The sequence below is a fragment of the Saccopteryx leptura genome, chromosome 3 (genome assembly GCF_036850995.1).
Source record: "Saccopteryx leptura isolate mSacLep1 chromosome 3, mSacLep1_pri_phased_curated, whole genome shotgun sequence".
Taxonomy (NCBI): Eukaryota; Metazoa; Chordata; class Mammalia; order Chiroptera; family Emballonuridae; genus Saccopteryx; species Saccopteryx leptura.
In genome coordinates, this window is record NC_089505.1 from 363,645,780 (window position 1) to 363,671,302 (window position 25,523).

A 25,523-nucleotide genomic window follows, 5' to 3' on the forward strand; every position below is an offset into this window, starting at 1 on the left:
TGAACAGCCCTCAGAAAGGGAACACATGACTCAGTCTTCACTGACTCATTCCATTTTTCACAGACATCTAATGAGCACCTCGTATGTACCAGGCACGGTGACAATACTGGAGACACAGGTCCCTGTCCTCCAGGAACCTAACATCTCTACAACACCAGGCATGTCTGCATAGACTGGAAGAATTAAACTCAGACCAATACTTTTAAAAAGGGGCAGAGATTCGGAACTCTGTCTCAACACAGGGTCCTTCCATCCTCCTTTATTATTTCTTTATACCTTGACTCCTTCCAAAAGACATTTGAGATGGCCTGCAGCAACAACAAAGAAACAATGAAGATATTAAGGAAAGGAAAAACGGAACAGTGGAAACAAAGCAAATAGACGGAACTAAGCGCTGCTTGTAGCTGCTGTGATAGGCATAAATTTGGCTCTGAGCTTCCTGGCAGCCAGAGCAAAAAGGGATACAGGGTAAGAGAAAAAAAAACAAAACACTTTTCCTTAATGGGGACACAGCCTTTTCTGGCTGTCACTACATTCTAAAAATAAGAAATATGGGCTATTCTGGTGGGGAAGGCTGGGGCAGGCAAGGAGGAGTGACCTTGGGTAAGGGACCCTCTCAAGTGGTCGGCAAACTCATCAGTCAACAGAGCCAAATACCAACAGCACAACGATTGAGATTTCTTTTGAGAGTCAAATGTTTTAAACTTAAACTATATAGGTAGGTGCAGTCCTTATCGAGGTAGCGCCCGCACGTATTTTTTTTTTTGTAGAAGAGCCACACTCAAGGGGCCAAAGAGCCACATGTGGCTCGCAAGCTGCAGTTTGCCAACCAGGGCTCTAGTTCAACTTGCTCATTACAGAACTCAACATCTTCCCTTAAAAATGTGCTCCTCCTATAGTTCTACTCGTTACCAAGTTAGAAATAGCCATTTCATGATACTTTCTTACTTCCTCCTTCCCCACCAACTTCACATACATTAAATTAGTCACACGTTCTAAAAATTGCATCCCCAACCCAGGTCTCAGACTTGTTCTCTCCTTCCAGTGTCCAGCAGTCTCCAGAACAACCTCCTAATGATGCTCCTGCCCCCAGGCTGGCTCCGTTCCACAATGTCACCAGAGTGATGATTCTAGAAATTGCAAATCTGGCTGCATCGCTCTTCGGCTTGCAATACTCTCTAGGGTGGACTCCTTATTACACCCTCTCCCACTGGACAGCGGCCACGGGCTTGGGCAGGCCTGACCATGTCTCCCTCAGGGGCCACTCCTGGCTGGCCTAAGGCAGGGGGTTCCAGTGGTCCTAATCCCTTTGTCACAGTGAGCAGTTCGGGGAGGCGGGAACCCAGGCCTCAGCCAATTAACATACAGGTCCTGGGGACTGGCTCCAGGGTGTGCACACGACCTATGATGGTCCCATAAGTACTGGGAAAGAGAAGGCCATGTGAAGGCTGGAACTGCTGCAGCCAGTTACTTCCAACTGAAGCTCCACGTTACTACCTGGAGAGAAAGCTCACTCACACGAGAGGGCAGGGCTGAAAGAACAGCAGAGAAATGTGCCAGGGCCCAGATCAAATCACACCGAGAGCCCACCACGTCCTGGCACATCTCGGTTACACGTGTTTGGTAATTCCCTTTCCTAGTGGAGCTGGCTTGAATTGACTGCTATCTGCAACCAGAAGTACCTCTATTTGCCATAATCTCAACATAAAGTTTAAACTTCTTAGCTTGCACAACAGGGATTGGCAAACTACAGCTCACAGGCTAAAGCAGGCCACCCACCTGTTTCTGTCAATAAAGTTTTATTGGAACACAGCCACGCCCACTCATTTACGGATCATCTGTGCTGCTCCAGCGCTGCCATGGTAGAGTAGAGCCTGCAAAGCCTAAAAATTTACCATCCGGGCCTTTATAGAAAATGTTCACTGACCCCTGACATAGAGGTCGACCACATTTTGGTTTCTGCCTTCCCTTCCGGACTGGCCGCCACCCCCCTCTGCCTCCCAGTTCACTGTAACGCCTGTGGGCTTGCTGGTTTGGTTATGCTGGACCCCCATTTGGCCTGGCTAACTCCTTGCATCCTACTAACCTCAGCTCGGAAATTACCTCTTCTTGGCAGCGCCCCCCCCCCCCCCCGCCCCGACAGGCTTAGAAGTCCTTTGTGCAAACACAGCACCTTTCCCTGACCCTGTTCTCTCATCATGCCTGTTTCCACCTCTGGACTGTGAGTCCCTGACCTGCCTGGATTACGGTTTCTTTATCTTGTCTCCCTGTGCTCAGCACGATGCCTGACACACAGCGGTGGCCCTACGTTTACCGACCTGACCTGCAGGAGACTGGGTCTTCAAGGAATGAGATTGGTTGGGTGGTGTAGTCCCCAAAGCAAGCTCACCGGTTCGCCAGGTGGCCAAGTCCCATCTTAGGGACCAGAGCCTCACTCTAGCCCTGGTGATAAGTGTCGGTCAGGGTTGTTGAGTACAGACAATAGAAGTCAGCAGTGAATCTTTTATGGACAGGAGTGTGGTGATTACAGGGGGGTGAGGGGAGGGAAGTGGGGAGAGGGAGAAGGAGAGGGGGAGGGGTACAAAGAAAACTGGATAGAGGGTGACGGAGGACGATCTCTCTTTGGGTGATGGGTATGCAACAGAACTAAATGACAAGATAACCTGGAAATGTTTTCTTTGAATATATGTACCCTGATTTATTGATGTCACCCCATTAAAATAAAAATTTATTTATAAAAAAACAACAACAACAAACAACAAACAAACAAAAAACAACAACAAAAAAAGAAATTGGATGAAAAGATGATGGGAAGCTCCGAGAATCAACAGACAGGCTGGAGATCCAGGCTGGGAACAAGGGCCAGGGGAGACGGAGCAGAAGGGAACGTGGCCGAGGCCACACCACAGGACGGCTGCTTCGACACTCGCCATCTCCACGGGGCTCTCCACTCTGAGCACCCGTGACCGCCCGGGTCGCTGTGGCACTCGGCCCGGACCCTTAGCCACGCGGCCGCGCTGAGGCCATACGCCGGTGCCCGAGCAGCCGGACGCAGAGGGCAAGAAGGTCTGACACATGTCAGTGTCCATATTGGGAGGCAAAGCTCTGCCTTACATACAGGGGTTCCCCCAAACAGGAAGGTGGGTTGGATGCTGAGCACCCGCAAATATAGAACGTGCTCAGGAGATACTGCATGTCCCCATGTACAAGACGCACCTTAATTTTAGGGCTCGAAATTTGAAAAAAAAAAAGTATTACATAAAGTTATTGAACTCAAGTTTTATTCATCATAAAATTAATACAACTCCTCATCACTGTCAAAAAAGCGGGAAATGCAACTAAAAAACCTACAATCATTGTATAAGATGCACTCAGTTTTTAGATTCCCAAATTTTTTTTAAAAAAAAGTGCATCTTATACATGGGGAAATATGGTATATCAACTCATCAACCTGTAGAAGGAAGTCAGAATTTACCCATGAGCCCTGTCTCACCATAACTGGCCCCCTAGCATGGACTTAGGGCTCCCAGGGTTGGGGACGGGTCCCTGCGTGTCTGCATGGCCCCAGAGCCAGGCCTGAACAGAGGAAATATTTCTCCATCTCTCACCGCAGAGAGCAAGTGTCAAGCAGAATTTCAAGCCGCTGCTATTGCAAAACATCTAAAGTAGCAGCCAAAGGTCATCGCCAGAAACAGCCTTCTCCTCCTATCCCCTGAAGACAGGAGGCTGCAGCTACGTCCTCCGTAACATTGTCACCATCATCTCAAGTGCGTTCCTTCACCCATTCGTTCATTCTGCAAACTGTCCCAAGACCCAGATACTGTGCTATGCTGGGAAGTGGGGTACAGAGCTGTCACCATCCCTGACTTCACCACAGTGAGCTTCACTGTGGGGAGGACAACTGCAGTGGGGGGGTAAGAGGTTAGTGGTGTGGACGTGCGCTTTAGACCTTTCTCACTATTTGCTGGGAAATTCTCTCTCTCTCTCTCTCTCTCTCTCTCTCTCTCTCTCTCTGTCTTACACACACACACACACACACAGGGAATGATCTACCTCCTTAGTCAACCACCAGCCCTAGGAATGTGGTCCAGAAGACAAAGGCTGCACATCCAAATCTGGGTCCTATTAGGAAGGGCTGCTGGCTACTGTGTTGGCTAACGACGTCCAGCCTTGGGCAGGCAGCTTCCCTGAGTGGGGAGGGATAAGAGGCAGAGACTGACCCCATCACCCAGCTGACTGTGCTCTAGGGCGGACCCCAGCCTTGGCAACGACTGGCCCTCAGGAAACTGGGTGACAGAGTTTATCTCAGGTGCCCCTGCTCCACAAATCACAATGCCAACACCTGCCATTTGCACCACACTTTCTGGTTTATAAAATACTTACATACATTCACTCATTCATCCACTGAGCACCTGTGGTGTGTGAATCATTTTGCTTAGAGGTAGGAATCTAAAGAGTAATAAAACACAGCCCCTACCCTTTTGGATGCCACCTCCTCTGAGAAGTCCTCCTTGATCTCTTCAGTTTGGTCTGAGATCCCTATCACCCCATAAGCCCAGGCTTCCCTATATCACAGCTCCCTGTATATCACCATCTGTTGACCTAAATTCCCTGGCTAGGATGAAAAAGGGACTCATATACCTCACCCAACTCTGTAGCCCAGGGCCTGGCACACAGTAGGAGCAGAATAAATGGAAACACCTGGGAAGACAGGGGCGATCTAGAACCAAATCCAAGGGGACAGGGCAGGTAAGACTCAGGGTAAGAGTCTGGCGCTATCTTTCTCCCTTCAGCATCTAGATTCTCAGAGAGCTTAGGTGACTTGTCCAAGACTTTCCTGCCAATAAAACTAGCTGGGCCCCTAACCCCAATCTCTTCATACCAATTTCTATCCCTACTCCACGCCCAGCCAGCTTCTGGCTCTCCCTCTCCCTAGGACCAGGGTTCCTTCTGCCTTCCTATGGTGAACTTAATGCTAGGGGACCTAATGTAATCTCCTCCTTCCCAGGGGAATTGTTTGTAAGATACAATGAAGCTAGAAGCCTGTGATTGAAACAAAGAATGCATTCCTAAAAGTGGAACAGAGGTAGTCATGCATTCATTACACAGATATTTCCTGAGCAGCTACAGTATGCTCCGTGCTAAGGGCAGAGAAGCGAGAGTGACCACAGGCACACATCACTGCCCTCTGAGGTCTGATCATGAAACAATGTCACAAAAAGATGGTGTCCCTTTGTTGGGTGGGTGGGTGGGTGGATGGATGGACGAATGGACTGCAGAAAAGATGGTGTCCCTATGGTGGAATGAATGAATGAATGAATGGATGGCTGGATGGGTAGGTGGATGGCTGGATGGATCGATGAATGAATGAATTGCAGGTAAAATCAAGTGATCTATTGCAGGTAATGTCAAGATATGACTTCAGCTGACTCAGGACACATGGCCTGCCGGGAGTGGGGAGACCATGCAATTCTTCACCCCCAGGTCACTCTATTAGGGATTGGGGGATCCCCGCCATCACTGATTCTCCTTTCAATCTCCACAGTGCATGAGAAGTAGATGCAACAAGCCCTCTTCTCCAGCCATTGCTGGCTTGCTGATTAAAGTCAAGGATTTGTGTTTACTCAGCATCTATACACACAGACCCAAAGAGAGCGTCTAAGAGAAAGCAGATGAAATGTGGGTAGGAACCAGCTAATACAAGCTGGGGGAAATGCTGGGAGTTCTCAACCATGACTGTGATTAAACAAGCTAGCAGAGAGCCCGGGTTTCCAGGGCTCCACGTAAACCTTAACTTCCTGTGGAATTCACTGGTCCCTGATGAGAGATCCATGCTAAGTTCCTCGGACCATGCGGCTCCTGGGGGTTCTGCTCCCTGCTCCTGCCATCCTGCCACCAGCCTGTCACTTAGCTCCTCAAGTCTGCATTTAGCAGCCCCACGGACATGCAGGTTGGCTGGGGCAGCCTGTGGAGGAGGAATGCATGCTCTCAGATGAACAGAGGCCTCTAATGAAGTGTCAGAAGCTGATGCTTCTAGAACAGGGGTCCCCAAACTTTTTACACAGGGGGTCAGTTCACTGTCCCTCAGACCGTTGGAGGGCCGGACTATAAAAAAAACTATGAACAAATCCCTATGCACACTGCACATATCTTATTTTAAAGTAAAAAAACAAAATGGGAACAAATACAATATTTAAAATAAAAAACAAGTAAATTTAAATCAAGAAACTGACCAGTATTTCAATGGGAACTATGGGCCTGCTTTTGGCTAATGAGATGGTCAATGTGCTCCTTTCATTGAACACCAATGAAAGAGGTGCCCCTTCCGGAAGTGCAGCAGGGGCCGGATAAATGGCCTCAGGGGGCCGCATGTGGCCCGCGGGCCGTAGTTTGGGGACCCCTGTTCTAGAACATTCACTGTCATCTCACCTGGCAGGGCCTCAGTCTCCTCATATGGCAACAGCACCAGATTACTAGCCAAGGTCCCCTCCAGTGACAGCTTCCCACAAGCGACATTCTTCCTCAGCCCAGGCAGTAGCCTGGGGTACAGAGAAGTAACTCTCTTTTGAAATACGGGCAAGAGTCTGGCCTGAATTTGAACAGGAGTGCAAAGACAGCGCGAGGAGCCCCCAGGAGTCCCCATGAAAAGAATGACTGCCCAGAGATCAAAGGGGGAATTGAGGGGTGCGCCCAGGGCCGGCCCTAATGAAACCCTAATGAACAAGTTTCCACAATTAAAGACAACAATGGGAGGGTAGGCAGTGAGGCCCAGAAAACAGTCAATGTCTTTGATTAAGCGTTGATGAAATTCCCCATCACTGCTTTAATCTGGTTCCCCGGGGGGGGGGGGTTCATTGGCTTTGCAGAGTTTTCAAAGAAAACGATCCTGAGTATACATTATTCCCCAAGCCACAAAGCAGAGAGACTGGCCCTCCCCTCCGTCCCCTCTCCCCTGTTCCCTGTCCCCTGTCCCCTCTCCAGAGCAGGCAGCCGGTGCCCAGATGAGGCTGGCACTGTCCAGTGGCAGCAACCTGGGCTCTTTCTGTACAAGATGCTCTTTCTCACCAGCTTCTGCGCTCTGCGGGTCCCACCCCTTCATCAGAGTCTCGGTTTACCAACGGCTTTCTGCACCTGAGGCTGAAGCCAAGCTCCCGGGGCTGGGACCAATCTCACAATGCCAATGCCCCAGTAAACATCAGAGAGCTCTCTGGAAACTGATTGGGCTTTAATACCAAATGGAAGTCTATCCTGAGTCCATTCCAAGCTGACCTGGATTCCGAACCATTCCGAGTATAAATGATGAAGAGCAAAACACACCACGCCAAGGTTGTGGGTTCAATCCCCAGTTGGGACAAATGTAACCGATGAATGCATAAATAAGTCAAACAACAAATCGATGTTTCTCTCTCTCTCTCTCTCTGTCAATAAAAAAATTTTTTTAGAAGAGCTAAACACACCAAAGGACTGCTCCAAAGCTGAACTGATCCACCCACTCACATCTTGTAATTCCTTGAATTCTCGTCTATTTTTTGCATATGCTGTTCCCTTTGTCTAAAACGCTGTTCCCAACATTGGCCTCCAAATTCAATTGACACTGTCACCTTCTCAAAAAGAGAGTTCAGTTCAGTATGTCCTAAGTGGATGAGCTTGGCCACCCCCAGTGCTCAGCTAACTGCACAGCGGGAGCTTCCACATCTGGCTGGAGCCCCTTCGGGTTAGCATCTCCAAATAATTTTTATTTTTTAGAGAGGCGGGGAGGGGGGCAGGGGAAGGAAGGGGGGAGGAGCAAGAAGCATCAACTCCCATATGTGCCTTGACCAGGTAAGCCTGGGGTTTGGAACTGGCCACCTCAGCGTTCCAGGTTGATGCTTTATCCCTTGCGCCACCACAGGTCGGGCCCAAATAACCTCTTGCTCGCAACTGTGTGTTTAAAATGTTCGAGTGAGAGATTTAAGATGTACAAAATGTCCCTAAAGAATACTAAAACCACCTCTTACGTTCGCCGCCCAGCCTGAGGAATAAACTAGAATGAATACAAAGTCCCCTGGGTATCCCCGCTCAATTCCACCCCTCGCCCCACCTCCCCAGAGGAGTATACTATCCTGGATTCGAACTAATCTCCGCCGTTCTTTATATTTTTACTACATCTGATTGTACCCCCATAAACAACGTATAGCATTGTTTTGCAAATTTTAACTTTTGTAACCTGAACACTTTGCGTGTCGATACAATGATTTCTTTTCATGGCCATCTCCTCCACAGTGTGGGGGCCCTCTGTGAGCGGGGCCTGCTTCCTGCAAATCTCCTGGGGACCCAGCCCGCACCCTGGAGCACAGTTCATGCTTACTGTACGCTTGCAGGAAAGGGAGGGGGAAAAAAGAAGAAAACATGAAGGCGGGGTTTTCACCCCCTGGACCCAAAAAGGGAGTGAGGGGAGGGGTGCAAAAGGCTCCCAGTAATCAGAGGGTGAGGGTGCACAGGACCCAAGGGAGACCCCACCCAGAGCTGGCTGGAGGGAAGGGCATCGTTTCCTCTGAGGAACAGAGCAGTGCAGGATGCACCCAGCACACGGCACGGGGTTCTGGAGGGTTCTGGGAACAAAGACGCATCTTTACAGAAAAGAAAATGGCGAGGCTGGAACAGACAGTGTGGTTGGTCCAGGGAAGACACAGCTTGGGGATCATCTCACGGAAAGGGACAGAGTCTCTGTTCACTGGGGCCAATGTCTTCTTTCCTTCAGCCCCAGCTGCCACCGCAGGAGCTGCCCTGGGGAAACCCAGGGAGTGTCACACAATGACCAGGGTGGGGAGGAGAGGACAGAGAGCAGGCGAATTCAGAGAACACATTCAAGGAGGGACGAGGCTTAGTCAGCGTTCTTGTCATAAATTAGCCTGTGTCTCTGGACTCTGGAATTTTCCGCTAGCCTCAAGAGCATCTGCCCACCAGGTGGAAGTTAAAAAAGAGCCGGTGCTAAGAAGGTACATCCCAATGCTAGCCCTGACCAGCTGTGCAGCCTTGGACAAATCTCCCAACCTCTCTGGGTTTCGATTTCTGATAGAATCGTCCGCTCCTTCTACACACTCTTGCAGCAAGGCCACCATGAGCCTGACCTGGGATCCTAAAACCAAAAATGGACCCAACCAATCCATGGCTTAGTTGGTTAGAGTGTCATCCTAATATGCAGAGGTTGCGGTTTGATCCCCGGTCAGGGCATATAAACAGATCAATGTTTCTCTCTCTCTCTCTCTCTCTCTCCCTCCCTTCCTCCCTCCTGCCTCTCTCTCTAAAATCAATAAATAAAAATATAAAAAACAAAAGGCCCTGGTTGGATAGCTCAATTGGTTAGACCATCGTCCAGAAGCACAGAGGTTGCTGGTTCGATCCCCGGTCAGGGCGCATAGAGGAACAGGTGTATGTACCTCTCTCTCTTTCTTTCTCTCCTCCTTCCTCTCTCGCAAATATCAATTTTTAAAAATCTCAAAAACGAAAAAGACCTCCTGGGCTGGGGGATGTTTCATGGACTGTTTTGGCCAAGGCACAAACACAAAGCACTCTATGGACATAAGGTGTTGTTATCAGACTATTTTCTATCATATAAGCCCCTTTATGACTTTTTCTCTTCCTTTTTCTTTTTCTTTTCTTTTTTTTTTTTTAATATTCAAGACATAGTGCTTGGTCAACACTAAGTAAAACAGGGAGCCAGGCTCATCTTTAATTCAGCGCCGACAATGCTCAGCTCGGCACAAACGTGCCAAACCCTTTCTTCCAGCGCCTCTATTCATAGACGGCAGTTCCTAGAGGAAGCGCTCCGTTCTCCCCTAGACAGAGGCGTTGTCCCAGGCTCCCGGGAGGGGGCAGGAGGTGGGGGGGGGGAGGTAGGAAAGACACCCCTGCCATCCACAGAGCAGCCACATCTCTCTGGGAGGGCACAAGGTGACGGGGCCCTCAGGGTACGGTCACTAGGAGACAGACACCTTACGCAGGGGCTCACACACACCCAACTTCATCCGGGTCCATGCCAAAGGGGAGGGGGTTCACAGAAAGGAAGTGACTTGCTCAAAGCAAATGGCAGAGCTGGGTACACACAGCAGGGGCGAGGCCCGTGGGTCCCTGCGGCCCGTGGGAGCAGATGACACCCACGCCCGCCGGTAATGAAAACCCTGGTGCAGCCTTGTGCCCGCCATGCAGAACACCCGATGGGCTGCCAGCAAGGACTTGCTGAGCTGAACTAAACCTCCCCGCGAGGCGGACATGCGGGGGATTAAATGAGATGGTATAAGCCGTGGGAAACCTTCCCACCCGTAGATTTTTCTCATGGGGTTCTGGTCCTTCGTTTTCTTCCTCCAGCCCTTAAGAAACTGCGCGGGCGAGGACTGTGCATGACTCGGCCGGGTCAGCCCGGAGCCCGGGCGCTGCTCAGAGAGTAGTAGCTGGAGCCCGTCCCTCCCTCCAGCATCCAGGACCGCAGGACCGTCTGATTTACATGTCACTTCCTCTGGAAGGTGCTGGGAGCACCCAGCCCAGATGCAGAACAGAAGAAGAGAGGGGGAGGGGGAGGGAATGGGAGAAACGGGGGTTTTCTGGACACTCAATAAACGCCTATTTGAGATGCTAAAAGATGTGTTCCTCTTTCGTATCTAATCATAGAAACATACATACACATATACAAGTTATGATTCTTAGCATCTGAAATAGTTTAAAACACCACGATTTCAGTTTTCCATCCAAAGCAGAAAATGAATTCATACCCTACTCATCAATCAAAGGTGCACCTGGCACCTAGGACTCGGCACCTTCTGGGGTTTGGTGCCCCCCTGAAAATATGGCTGAAGAGTTTTGAATCAGAACCTCTCCAGCAAAGAGGACGAGTGAGCTGTGTGACTGCAGAGAACGCGGCATTTTAAATACCACAGAGGCTGTCTGGAAACGGGAACTCCCTGAAATGGTTAGCGCTCAGCCCCCACCCCGGGGCCCCTGTCTGTTCCTTATGGGTTTCTCAGAAGTCACCTGCATCCATTTCTCTTTGTCCCGTGTCCCTGCACAGAGCACAGGCAGAGGACTCTGAAAAGGGGTGTCACTCCTCTACAGAGGCCAAGCGCACCCCTCTCTCGGGACGTGCAGAAGTGGGGAGACCCCAAGTGCTGTGGACATAAGGTTACCTGTCTTCCACTGGGAACACACAGGACAGCAGCTCCCCTGCTGAACAGGAAGCCCACCTCTGCTTGGACACCTGCCGAGACAACGCCACCCAAACAGAAAGCGCATTGCTATGGTTACCGACCAGCTGTCCCGCATCCTACCTTCCCGGACAGTGACAGTGACGTCCCTGGGACTTGAAGAGAGAGGCTGGTGCTGTGGTCTCTAGCATCACCCCAGCAGCTGCTAACCAGGAAGGAGCGCTTGATTCTGGAAAAGTCATGTGACCTCCCTCTACCCCAGGTCACCTCGTTAATCAAATGGTGACAATAATTTCTTCCCTTAGGCCTAGAAGGTGAGAGCATCTCACAGCCATTATATTGAAGCATTGCTGGCTGTCTCACTCTAGTGGCCTTGGATCAGACCTCTTGGCATTTTAACCTCAAGAATGCCCGGGCTGAAGTTTTAGTAAGCTTGGTCTGTTTTGATGCATACCATTTATGATATGATCTAAACTTTGGTTTCTTTCTTTCCCTGGAAGCAGTAGTGTTCTAGGCTTCTGAGAAGAGAAGAGAGATGAGGAGAGAAGAGGGGACAGGAAGAAAAGGGACAGAACCACATGAGAGAAAATGTGTCAAAGAAAGGACAAGAAAGCCATCCAGGCTCGTGACTCCATCCACAACTCCTGACACCGTTTTGGTAGACATTCCCTCCCAAGCTTTCCTCCTACAAACGACTGCTCCTCTGTTTCCTCCCAGCCTCTTCGGCCCTCACACTGAGTGACCACAGCGTAACTGATTCAAGAATTCGGTTATGGCCAGACACTTCGGTTATTTCCAATTTCTTTAGTTATTATTAAAAGAAGCAAGCTGAAGATCTTGGTGCAACATTTCATCTGTATTTTCTATTGTTTGCTTAGGGAATCTTTCCAGGAATGGGTTTGCTGGGTCAACAGTTACAAACATCTTCAGGGCTCTAGATGTAATTTGGCACAGTGGCCCAGGAAGGTCTTTGGAAGACCCCACGGCCACTGGCAAGAAGATGCGGGTGCCTTTGTAAGGTGACACCTTTCATAGGCAACACGGGGTGAGGACGGGGCACCCTTGGGTTTTCTCTGGCAGGAGCTCTGATGGAACCTTCCAGATTCCGCACATCAGCAGTTTGAAGTCTCCCTCACTGAGTGGCAGCTCTGTAATGCATAAGAGTCAGCCCCGTGCTGGACGCAAATACGCCCGACCTCCTGCCCCAACAGCTATTCGATAGGATCAGAAACGAAAGATCAGGTTTCCTTTTGGTTTTAGGTGTCCAAGGTCTTGAGACAAGGATCGGTTTATGTGGAGAGAGGCCTTTTCCAACCACATTGCGGGTTATGATCATGGGGGAGGGGGCTCCTGGGGAAAGGAGGTCGGGGGACACTCCAAAGGTCAGGCCTTGTTCATTCCTCATTGACTTCTGCAAGGGTCAAGCCAGAGGACGCAAATGTCATCTTTCTACACTTCCCCTCCATTTCACCACCGAAACTTTGAGAAACACTGCTTAAGAAAGAGACCGTTCCACTCCAGGCAGCGTCATCTCCAAAGGCTGGGCTCCCCCCGGGGGGCCAGGAGCCCCTTCCAGATCAACCCCAGGGAGGGGCATCCCACCCCACGATCAAGGGCAGTCATAAAGCTCCTAAATAAACCTAGAAGCTACTGTGACCAAAGAGACTGCATTAAAAAAAAAAAAAAAAAAAGGCCCTGGCCGGTTGGCTCAGCGGTAGAGGACCGGGTTTGATTCCCAGCCAGGGCACATAGGAGAAGCGCCCATTTGCTTCTCCACCCCTCCGCCGCGCTTTCCTCTCTGTCTCTCTCTTCCCCTCCCGCAGCCAAGGCTCCATTGGAGCAAAGATGGCCCGGGTGCTGGGGATGGCTCCTTGGCCTCTGCCCCAGGCGCTAGAGTGGCTCTGGTCGCAACATGGCGACGCCCAGGATGGGCAGAGCATCGCCCCCTGGTGGGCAGAGCGTCGCCCCATGGTGGGCGTGCCGGGTGGATCCCGGTTGGGCGCATGCGGGAGTCTGTCTGACTGTCTCTCCCTGTTTCCAGCTTCAGAAAAATGCAAAAATGCAAAAAAAAAAAAAAAAAAAAGTGAGTCAGACCTCGTTAGGCCTAAAGAGGCTGTCCACTGGGTCTCCCAGATTGGACAGGTAGGCCCCCCAAAACCCTTCCCAAGTTAATCACACACAAGCAGACAAGCAGGGGAGACCCCAGGAATAAGCACATACACACATATAAAATGTCACCCACCACTGGGACAGGATGACCGCACACTCTGAAGATGTCCTCTGTGTATCACAGCACACAGTGGAATGACATTGCCCACTCACTGAATTTGGTTATTTCAACTATACTCAAAGGGCCAAATGATCAATGTTTTTTATTTTTTTTAAAAGAAAAATACACCTTAAATTACTGTAAAAGTGTATTTTGCCTGTTGTATCTATTTGCATGTGTTTTATTTGAGAGGTACTGGACTTGATTGTATATCCTACGCTGCTGTTTAGGCCGGGCTGTTACAAATCCACAAAGCCATGCCTTCAAGGGCAAATCAGGACACCGTGAAGAGTCCTCTTCCGATGCACTGTCGGCTGTGCTGGCTTCCAGACTTCACGACCGCGATAAGTAAGGATTAACCTCCTTTAGTGCTTTGGGATCTTCAGGGATGTGACCATCTATCCGGTACTGATGGACAATCAGTCTCGGATCAGAACAGGAAACCCGGCTTCCCAGGCTGTGGAGCGCCAGGCAGGACAGCACCCCAGGCTTTATAATCCGCCTCCCAGGACAGGCTGCACGGTCACAGAAGTGGCCCTCCTCGTTGGACCATGAGCTGGCTGAGTGGCCCTTAGCAGGGCTTTGACCTCCCTGGCCTGGTCCCTCATTCTTTCATCAAGTAGTCTAAATGACTTTTCAAACCCCTGTGTGACTCTGGGCAACTCCCCTCACCTCTCTGGGCCTCCGCTGGCTATCTGAACAGGTTCCCACCTGGGATGAGAATCAGCTTTCCAAGGGGGATTCCCAGAGGTGGTCACACTGTGTTGAGATACTGACTGCCTCAGCATTTGGGGCGGGCGGCCCCCGGGTCAGTCACCTCCAGTGAGGAGCTGCTTCCCCTTTAACCACTCACCCTCCAGCCCACGCCTTACAGGTTCCCTTTCCCATGCGGGCCACGGACGAAAAGGGCTGTGAAGGGCAGAACTCAGTGACCCTCCAGGGCCCGTCCATCTTAGACCCACGGCCCAGAGTCAGAGAGAGATCATACACGGGCCAACCCTGACCGTACTCGGCGGTTTCTCTAATTGGGTCCCTCTCACAGGGACCACTGGGTCACAATCACTTGAGAACACTTGCTAAATATGTGAATTCTTGACCCTCCCATCCAGAAAGCTTAAGCACAGCCAAGCAAGCTAAGGTCGGGTGAAAGGAATCCCGGGGGAGCACGACAGGTGCGCAGACTACTCGGGCGAGGTTGGCTACTGGGAGTGGAAGGAAGGCTGCGAGATGGCCGAGGCCTCAATCCTGCATCCACCGTATTTTCTCAAGTCTACAGCGACCTTTACCCAAACACAGGGTGTTTCTCCTTTCACATTCCTTCCCCCTCCCACAGCATGAGCCCACGGCACCCCGCTTTCCCCCACGTCTTTCCCTTGCACGGGTGCAGAGAAACACAGGGGTTGCATGTCCCCACACCACACAGGGGCTGCACGTCCCCACACCACACAGGGGCTGCACGTCCCCACACCACACGGGGGTGCACATCCCCACATCACACAGGAGGCTGCACGTCCCCACACCACACGGGGGGCTGCATGTCCCCACATCACACAGGGGGCTGCACGTCCCCACACCACACAGGGGGCTGCACGTCCCCACACCACACGGGGGGCTGCATGTCCCCACACCACACAGGGGGCTGCATGTCCCCACACCACACAGGGCTGCACGTCCCCACACCACACGGGGGCTGCACGTCCCCACACCACACAGGGATGCACGTCCCCACACCACACAGGGGGCTGCATGTCCCCACACCACACAGGGGTGCACATCCCCACATCACACAGGAGGCTGCACGTCCCCACACCACACGGGGGGCTGCATGTCCCCACATCACACAGGGGGCTGCACGTCCCCACACCACACGGGGGGCTGCATGTCCCCACACCACACAGGGGGCTGCACGTCCCCACACCACACAGGGCTGCACGTCCCCACACCACACAGGGGGTTGCATGTCTCCACACCACACAGGAGGCTGCACGTCCCCACACCGAATGCATGGAGGTATATTAATAGCATGAGTCAGTTTCACACTGAGTTTACCGAAAACCTCACCCTTCCAATTAGCCCATGTAATCTACTTGCAAGAGTCATTTATAAAATCTGAACTTCCCTGGCTGACACGTTCGCAGCAGGGGGCTGGCGGTGATGCCCGCGGAGATGCCAGACCAGAAAACCGCCACCCACGGCTGGCAGCATCCAGCTGTACCGGCATCTACTCTTTGGCAGACAGACTTTTTTTTTTTTTTTTTTTTTTGGCGATTTCGTGAGTGAGGTTCAGGAAAGGAAGGGCAGAAACAGCAGGCGGGTGCGGGATGGAGCTGGCATGGTGCGTGTGACAGCCAGCTCTACTTTTTAGTGGCCTCAAAGTCTCTCAGCTTCCACATCTGGAAGTTGGGGATAATGCCACCTGCCTCACAGACATGCTGTGAAGGTAAGAAGTAAGATCTGCAAAGTACCCACTGTCCATGCTCAATAAGGGAAAGTTGTTATTATTACAGAGGAGCACAATAAAAACACCATGAGTCACCAAAGCCCGCACCATGATGTCTGCAGGAGCTGCGTTATTAGGGAGGCTTTGGTCTGGGCTGAAAATGCCTTTGCAAAGGGTCCGAAATGCGGCTTCCCTCCCAGCTGCTGCCCCCACCTTCATCACCCAGCTGTTCTGTCCCCTCTGGTGTCCAGTGATTCTCCCTATTGTTCCCAAACCTAGTCAGACAGCGTTTCTACTTCCTGAGTGACAAGAAAGAGCCCAGCAGCACTGGGTTGGGTAAACTCAAGCAAACAGATCCCAAACCCTCCCTCCTCTAAGCTGCTCAGGCCCTTGGGGACCTGTGCGTTGGGTAGCAGTGGGACTCAGTATTTATCCCCTACATGGACCCATCACAGGGCCGAGCGCATAGTAGGTACTCAGTTACTGCGGCTGACTGCTCCACAAGGAACCGAATGCCCGCCAGCCATGAAGGCCCGTTCAGAAGTGACTGTGAGATACCACTTGCTTTCATTCGCAGGACCCTTTGATCTGAGTGCGCCCCAGCCTGTCTCAGTGCCCCCAGAACCCAGAGCAGTACAGAGAGCCAGAGTTCAGGGGAGCAGAGCAGACATTTTAGGATGTTACTGCCCAAGTTTCACTTCCACATCGTCTTCTGAATTGTACTTCAACTCTGGTTTTGAGCAAAGCGGGGGTGGGGGGGGCAGGGCACAGGCTCCGCACAGTCTTCAGGCTCCCCGCCTGGGAACCGGCCCCTGAGGCTGCGTGGATCAGGGCCTCGAAGTGCTGAGCACTCTTAATGCCAGGCCCTAAGTCAGGCCTGTTTAGATATTTTCCGAGTGAAGAGACACAAGCTACAAAGGAGGCACTGGGATGCAATTTGCAAGCAACTCCATGACGAGGAGTCAGGGGTGAAGGGCATCATACCTGGCCCCCAAGGTCCATGGTTCTTCTCCCCGCCACCCCCCTCCCAAAGGAGAACCCCAGGAGGCTAGCCAGGGTTCAGGTTTGCAGGAAGCCACCACAGGCATGTGCAATTAGCTCTAACATCTGTCCTCCCATCAAGTTCACACACCATGGCTCTACTGGAAGTCAGCACCAGACACTTGGCTCTCACCCACCTGTGACTAGTCTTGGAAGAAAGGGCATATTTTCAGAGAGTTTCTGCCAGGGGCAAGGCTAGGGGCTTTTATATATACTGTCTCACCTAGTCCTCCAAACAATCCAGAGAGGCAGGTGAGTATGGCCGGCTTTACCATCACCATTCTGGCTCATCGCGGTGCCATGATCTCCCTGAGGTCACCCAGCTATGGAGGGGGCAGGGCCACGGACAGTCCTTCAGCTCCTCAGGGCAACAGTATTTGCTGAATGAGCACTGGGTTTAAATTCCAAAGAGTGCCAAGTGGCCGGCAGAGACTGAAAACTCCCTGCAGCAGATGAGCCAAGGATGGAGTTTCCTTCCTCCGGCTGCCCACTCCCCTCCCATCCCTAACTCCTCTGCACAAGGGCACGCCTCCCCTCCCCCCCCTTATCTGCGGGCGCTGGTGGGGAGAGGAGGCCATTAGTCTCTGACACAGGGTGTGATTTCAAAGCCCTCTCTTGTCCCGTTCTGGGCTTTCTTTTCTCCTGTGTATTTCAGGGGTTAGCCCTGCTAAAGGAAGGTCAGGAGCAGAAGAAGTACCTTTCTGAGCTGGGCAGGACATCCTGCCCCAGCGTCCCTTTGGCCTCAGAGCCTTACACGCGGGATGGCCCCCTGGCACGCATGGGCAGACCCTGTGGCGCCCTGTGAAGGGCTTGGCTTGGGAGTCAGAAGACAGACTCCAGTCCTGACTCTGCCTCTTGGGCAAAATGCTTCCCCTTCTGGCTCCCCAGTTCCCTCGTCTGTTAAATGGAAAGTACTGGACATCTAAAATCTGAAATTGTGCATGAGGTTCCCACTCAGTCCTTCCAGACCACAGTCACGTGCGAGGCCCCGGCTCCGCTTCCCTTTCTTCTCCCCGCCCCGCCCCGCCCCCTCCCCACCTCGAGCCGTCAGAGGGTCCCGCAGGGCTGACGGGCAGCTCTGGCAGGTGCAGGGGGCTCTCTTCTCTACGCCCCTCTGTGCTCTCGCCCCTCTGCGCTCTCACGGCCCGCTGTCTAGGCCTCCATCTTTTTGTCACATGTATTTTTGATATGTCTGCTCCTCCACGGAGCAACCAGCTGCCCCAGGAACCCCTGCTGCCCAATTCTGATTTGTATCTTCAGTGTCCCGTCCCAAGTGAACGAGGGGAGTGCGGACCCCCCAGCTCTCCCTACTCAGAGCGTGGAGAAGAACGTAAACTCAACCACATGGGAAACTGTCAGAAATTATTCAGAGTCTGCCAGGGGGAGCCCTAAGAGATTTGGGGCACACTCCAGTTTGGGAAGCACTTCTCCAAAATCCCCCTAGCTCTGATGTGTCCTTACCCGCACCCCTCTCCGAGCTCCAAAATAAACCTCCCACTTGTGGGTCTTCACAGGACTCGGGAAAACACAGCACATAATTAACCCAAGGCCGTTCACTCGTCTCAGGAACCTTCTAGAAGCCTGCCGTGACTCTCACCAGCAGGAGCCGAGATGTGCGGCCCCCCCTTCCCGGGTGGTTCCTGGCATCTAGTACCCACTGGCCCTCGGAGTCTCAAGGAAGTCCAGACAGTTTTCAGAAACGCTGGTCTGCAACCAACACTGGCTTCCACCCTGGGTTCTGTGGATTTGGCTGCCCTCACCCTCCCACCCACCAGCCCCCATAAAACCTGAGACCGGGAGCATGAGTGACTGTACCGCTGCCAACCTCCGACAGCGGAGACACACAGACTGGCGGCCCGCCGGCCCTCCGGGGGCTGCCTCCGCGCTCAGCACCGCTCTCCCCTCGTCCCCGGCTCCTGACGTCCGTGCAGCCGGGAGAGAAGAGGAACCTTTCCAAAACACATTTTCAGCTTTTTAATAAACCCTGCGATTCCTCTAATGGTTTTAGATGATCTTAAATATTTATAAAAATCACTCTCAGCAATGCTATTCATTAAACAAATCTCCTTGCCGACTTCGATTATTTATATATTTATGAACGTGATGTCTCCTTCCCTTGGAGCAGATGGCAGCTGGTAAGTGTTTGAAAAGGAGGGGGTAAAAGAATCAATGGGAGAGAAGGGAAACTCAGTGACTCTCCCCGTTCACTCTTCTTGACAGGCTCCGGGACCACGGGCTTCGCGGTCCACGGACGCGCCTGTTCCCCGCCCCCCCCCCCCCCCCCCCCCCAGCCAGCAGCGGGCCTGGAAAAGCATGGAGGCTTGAACTTCAATCTAGGAAGAAACTACCAGCCAAGGGCTCACTCCCAGTGGGAACTAGAGCTCTGTTTGTGGAGGGAGGGACAGGACAATGGGACTGAGGTAGGGACAGAAAGAGCCCAGGGGAGAGGAGAAAAGTAACTGACATCTGCGAGCACCTACTATGTGCCATGTGCTGTGCTGGGCAGGTCTCCATACAACCTCTGGGTTGAGCTGCATGACACCCTTGCAGGTGCAGACTGTTACTCCTCGCCTGACAGGTGAAGGGGGCCCTGAGAGAGAGTGTCTTGCCCAAGGTCACAGAGCTAGTCAGCGGCAGAAGCAGGAGGCGAACCCAGGCAGCCTGGCCCGCACACCCGTAGGCATGCCGCCTCTACAAGCAGAAAAGGATAGAGGAAAATATAATTGCCCTTAACCTCATGCCTCCTTGGCTACAAAATTATCTTCCTTTCAACCTCCTGAGGCCAGTCACCCCTTCCTTTTACGACTGTCAGACATAACTGCCGAAGTTCTACTGAAGCGACAGAAATTGTCGCCCAGGAGAACCTAAGAGGAGTCGCTGTGGGTGTTATGAGAAGAGATGAAATGAGAGTCATAGGCACAGAAAGAGCTGACTTTATGAAAGAGAGAGGAAAAGACCCTTTACCCTCAGAAATGGGTGAAAAACAGGATTACAAAGATTCCTTCTTCGTCAGGCCTTTATCACATGTCCCCAATAGGGAAGGAAAAAAACAAACAAACAATAAAATGGGCCCTTCCTCCTCCCCCACGGAATCTACTTCTCTCAAGAAGATCCGATTCAAGTTTACAAAGAGAGATGGTTCTGGCCTTTGAGCTGCTTGTACTCGGGTTGAGGAAACAGCAATCATGACCGTTGATGATAATAACAGTCATTGATGATGTAACCATTCATCGGGGCCTGTGCTAAGGGCTTCACTCACTCTATCCTAAAGAGCATGACAACCTCATGGAACATCGTACCATTGTACAGGTGGGAACACTGAGGCTCTGAGCGATGAAGAAACTCTGTGACATGGAGACAGCGATAGAGGGAAAAGAGGGTATGACAGGTGGCTCCTGTCCTCTCACTAGGAACCCTGTGAGACGGCTGGGGTGGGGTGGGAGTACCTTGCCCGTTTACAGGTGAGGAAAAAAGGGTTAGAAGAGGGTGATGACCTCTCTAAGGCTTCCTGGCCTTTAAATCTGAAGTGTAACCATTTGAAATCTGACTTTTCACCGACACAACACCGCCTCCACAGCACTGGCTGGAAGATGGTTTTGCTGAAGACGGCCCAGTCCCGCCCCGCGAAACCACAGGATGCTGGTCTGTTCAATCAAGGAGACAGTGGTCGTGCTGAAAGTGAGGCCACCACCTCCTGGCTCCGGCGTCCCTCAGCGGCCCCTCCTGTCCTGGTGTCCGGACCCTGAGGTAAAAGCTGGCAGAGCCTGGGATTGCACCATGGGGAATCGAGACACATTTGGGAGAAACCGCCAGAGAACAAAGTCAAGGTCACCCACAGGCCAGTGCGCTGACCTTGAGGTGGAGACAGAATGTCCCTCCATAGAGAGCAAGGGGAGAAACCCTCACTCTTTTGTTCATCCTGTCAAAAATAAAACAACCATGTACTGTGTGTCCAGCATATGCCAGACACCCTGCCAGGTGCCAGGGAAACACAAAAGCCACTCAGATGGGGAGTAACGTGTATGGGGAGGAGACTTGGGTGAGGGTCCCAAATCTGCCACTTACTGGCTGAGGGTCTTGGGCCAAATGAGAGTAAGGCCACTACCCTGAGGTATCCGTGGCCCCTTCACATTTGAACAACAAATCTGCACATGCTCAAACTGCAGCTGGCCTGGCAGAGAGGTGCCTCCCGATGCCTCTTAACATGAGAGTCCCACTCGGGCTCCTCTCCTGCCCCCCCGAGGTGGGAACACGCACAGCTAAGGACCCCAAAGGGGTGCAGAGAGGCCATCGGGCGCTGAGAAGGAACGAGAAAGGACGGCTGGCTGTCGGAGAAAGTGAAATGACTTGAAAATCCTCCCAAGTGAGGTGCAGAGAGGCATGCGGGCCTTCCTGCGAGGGCCACATCCACGCGGCTCTGCCCTGTGCGGGAGGGCCCCGCAGCCTCCCACAGCTCTGGTACTCTAGCCCTCCCCATGGAAACGTCTCAGCCAGGATGGTGAATCTGCAAATCACAAGGTGCCTCCCCAGGCAGAAAGCCCAGGGCGGCTGACCACTTCTGCATGCCCTAGCAAGGGAGAAGCCGCACCTGGGCCCAGCTTCCTCCACGCTTACGGGAAGCCCGGGCCAGGGAAGGCGGCCCAGCTGTCAGCCCTGGCTGCCTGCCGCGGCCAGTCATCTGGCAGTGGCGATCAAAACCATGCTTCCTTGTCATTTACACCGGTGCGATCTTCCAAGAATGGGAGCAGCTCAGAGTCGGACTTTAAGCTCCTCTCCACAAGGAGTCAATATTTGCACAAGGTAATCCTCCGTAGGCAGGGAGGGGTGATTACATAGGTTCCAGGTGGCAAAATATGGCTCTCTGGGGACTGTGGAATGGAGATGGCAGGGCAAGGAAGTAGAAAAAAAAACCCAAAAAAACACATGGAACCACACCCTCTCACCTCTCAAAATTCACATGCACTTATTCATTTCACAAATCTCTATGGAGAGCCTCCCAGGTGCCCCAGGTGCCCCTTCTAGGTGGCCGGAAGGCAGAAATTAAAGGTGACTAACAATGACACTTTCCATTGCTGCGCCCCTCCAGGCCAGGAAATCCACACTCACTTTCTCTAAAGCCAACTCAAAGCAGCCCACTTTACAGAATGGCACCTAAAACTCAGAGAGGGTAAGGGACTTGCCCAAGGTCACAAAGCTAGTCAGTGGCAGGGCCAAGAATTAAACTGCGTAGGTGCAAAGTCCACCTCACACATGCCCCCTCCCCCCCAGCGGGGCCACCTTCCCATTCAACCCCTCCCCCCACTGGCTCCATTTCTTGCAACCCGGTGCGGATCAAAGACCGCCCCCCAGGCTCTAGCAAGCTAAGTGCTAAGGTTCCTCTTTCCTCCCACCACCCAACACAGGGCAGCCAGGTTCCAGACTCAGTCTGTGTGCCCTGCAGACTACAAGGGCATCCACCTTTAACACTGAACTTACATTTAAAAATAAAGATGATGAAAAGATAAAGGGCAAAGAGGAAGTGCTCCTTAAACCTAGGCGAGTGTGCACCTCAGGAGGAAGTGGAGGCCAATGGAGATTTTGTTCACCCCCTCTAGTTCCTCAATTCTAAGCGACCGGCCTTCCAAGCTCCCAATGGAAGTTTGCTGGGGGGCTGACCTGCGCCCGGGGTCAGACCCTGCAGCCCCACCTGGCGTGCAGGAAGGGTGGGGGGTGGGGGCACAGCCACGCGGAGCCCCCTCCCTCCCAGCGCAGGACGCCGCTGCGCGCTCCCCGCAGCTGGGTGGACCCGGCGGCGGCCCCCCGGCGTGCGCCTCGCGCGCTCTCCCGCCCAGCCCAGCTCCGGAGCATCTCCGGGAGCCCCCCGCGGGCCCCCACCCCTGCCGCGCCCCCTCTTCAACCGCAGCGACAGCTGGCGGGCCCGGCTCGCACCCCCACCTCTCCCCGCACCCATCACGCGCGCGCCCCGCACCCCGCACCCGCGCCCTGGCCGGTGCCAGTCGGCTCCAAGGGCGCGCGCGGGCGGCCCGGGCGGCAGCGCCGGCGGAGCCCCGGCACGTACCTGGCTGCCAGGCGAGCGGCGAGGAGAGCGCGGGCGCGGGCGCTGGAGCGCAGGAGCCTCGGAGCTTCGGGTGCCGCCGCCGCCGCCGCCGTTTCCGGGTTGGCGGGTCTCACGTCACCGCCACAGGTTTGCAGGCGGCCCCCGCCGCGGCGGCAGCAGCAGCAGCAGCGGCCCGGGCGAGTGCCAGGCGAGAAATCACTATAAAAGGAAGAGACGTCGCGAGGAGGAAGAGGAAACGCTGTTTACCTTCGCGAAGCTGAGCCGCCGGCGCGCGCACAAAAGGAGGACGCCTGCCGACGCGCCTCCCCCCGCGCCCGGTCCCCACCGCATCGGGCCCCGCGTCAGCGCGCGCGGCGCCCCGGGACCGCCCCGCGTCGGCCCCCACCCCAAAACCCGGCTGCAGGCTGCGGAGGGGGGGGTGGCCCGGCGCCGATCGGCCCCTGCGCCCCCGAGCACTGGCGCTGTGGCCCAGGGCTTGGGTGACCTTGGGCAAGTCACAGCCAGCGAACCAGAGGCTGCGTGGACTTCACTGGGAGGCTCCTCTCCCTCCTGGCGTGGAGGAAAAAACCGCAGCCCTCTGGGAGGCGTGTAGATGCCCCAAGGTCACAGCATGTCGGGCTGGGCGCCAGCCGGACCCCGAGTCCCCTGACCTTCCTGCCAGTAGGTTCCCGTGCCTGGGCCCATATCCCCTGACCAGCCCACTTGGCAGCGGGGTCAGTGAGAGCATGTGCATCCAAAACATTCATTCAGCCTTCAACAGACATTTACTGAGGGCCTACTAAGTGCCCGGTTGTTCTAGGCCCCGAACAGAGTTCCTGTCTGGGGCCGGGACGGGGCTGGCCATACACAGGTTCTAGATGGGTCTCCAGTGGCGGTGCTTACTGCGGTGAGGAAAATAGAGCTGGACTAGGGGGAGACAGGGGCTGTGTGTCTGTATTATCCTAAGTGGCTCTCTAAGGACCTTTTGTACAGAAATTCCCAGACAATAAGCTCCTCACTATAATTACAGCTTCCAGTATAATGGGGTCCCCATCTTTCCCCTTGTCTGACAAAAAATGCACTTGTTTCCACATAACAGGACCTGCCAAGGACACTGAGCTTCCTCCCTCTGCCTTGCTCCCAAGCACTCAAGCCCATGCTATCATTTGTCTTGAAATTCAGCCAAATTCCTCAGGAATATAGGCAATGTTCTTTCAAGTATCTTTCTACTGCGCTCCAGCAGGGCATGCAAAGAGTTACAGCGACACTTTCACTGTCTCTCCACCTTCCACCTCCAGCTACCCTGCAGGGTCCCATTGCATGGTTGGGCTGTGCCCAAATAATACCAGGTGCCTGATCATAGCTCTGTTCTTTAACAAGGAAGTCCGAAGCCCTCCCTCTTGCCCAGGTCCAGTGTGAGGAGCTGGGGGCCCTGCGATGACTTCACAGATAACGGCACATAGAGTGGACGGAGTGGTGAAAGGTTGCTATTGAACTTGGAAGGGTGGGAGCTAAAGAGAGGGCAGGCCATGGGGATCAGAAAATGCTTCCTCGAATGCTGACAGGCAATTAGGCAAAGCGAGGAAAGAAAGAAGCACCTGGAAGCTCGCTTGAGCATCCTTGCTCTCACTGATGCCCGCCTTAACCTGACGGAGTGAGGAGGAGGTGGGACACATCTGGGTCTTGGACTGTGAACATGAGGAGAAGCAGGAAAAGGGTTTGGGATCAGACCTGAGCTGAGTTTTTTCCTTGGCTGCTTAAAATGAGCATTAATCGTTTCAAACATGTTTGAAGTACCTGGCAGGTGCCAAACGTTGTGTCCATTTAATTGAATTCTCACAAGAGCCCGTTGAAGCAAGGAGGCAGGTTCATCATGCTTGGTGTTATGCAAGATACTGGAGCTAGGAGAGTGGTGGAATTTGCTCAAGGTCATTCTAATTAGATAGTGGTGGAGCCGGGCATGAACCCCAGATTTTCGGGTGCCAAAGCCAAGTACTTAGCCACTCTGAGCCTCTGTTCATTCATCTGTGAAATGGGATCGACAATGACAACTTCATTAGGTTGTGGGGAGTTCAATGAAATAGCGCGTGTGAAGAACCTAGCATAGGGGGCGGGAACCGTGGCTCGTGAGCCAGATGTGGCTCTTTTGATGGCTGCATCTGGCTCGCAGACGAATCTTTAATAAAAATAATAATAACGTTAAAAATATAGCCTGACCTGTGGTGGCACAGTGGATAAAGCATCGACCTGGAATGCTGAGGTCGCCGGTTCGAAACCCTAGGCTTGCCCAGTCATGGCACATATGGGAGTTGATGCTTCCTGCTTCTCCCCCCCTTCTCTAAAATGAATAAATAAAATATATATATATATATATATATATATATATATATATATATATATATATATATATATAAAACATTCTCATGTATTACAATCCATTCATTTTCTACCGCTCATGTTCATGGTTGCGGGTGGCTGGAGCCAATCACAGCTGTCCTCCGGGACAACACCAAATTTTTATTGGATAATGCATAATGTACACGAGTTGTTGTATGGCTC

The 25,523-nt window shown here is 52.9% G+C and overlaps 1 protein-coding gene across 11 annotated transcripts in view; it reads right to left on the reverse strand.

Moving 5' to 3' along the window:
* Positions 1-23,464, reverse strand: part of CYRIB (CYFIP related Rac1 interactor B) — a 151,718-nt gene extending 128,254 nt beyond the window's left edge. For 3 of the 11 annotated variants that reach the window (XM_066379525.1, XM_066379523.1, XM_066379520.1), the window contains exon 1: positions 22,986-23,464. The gene's annotated coding sequence lies outside the window, so the exon portion shown is untranslated. Of the gene's footprint in view, positions 1-11,159; positions 11,185-22,985 lie in introns of those variants that run through there. The other 8 variants (XM_066379517.1, XM_066379528.1, XM_066379510.1 and 5 more) reach the window with 5 other exon arrangements.
* Positions 23,465-25,523: the final 2,059 nt, after the last annotated feature.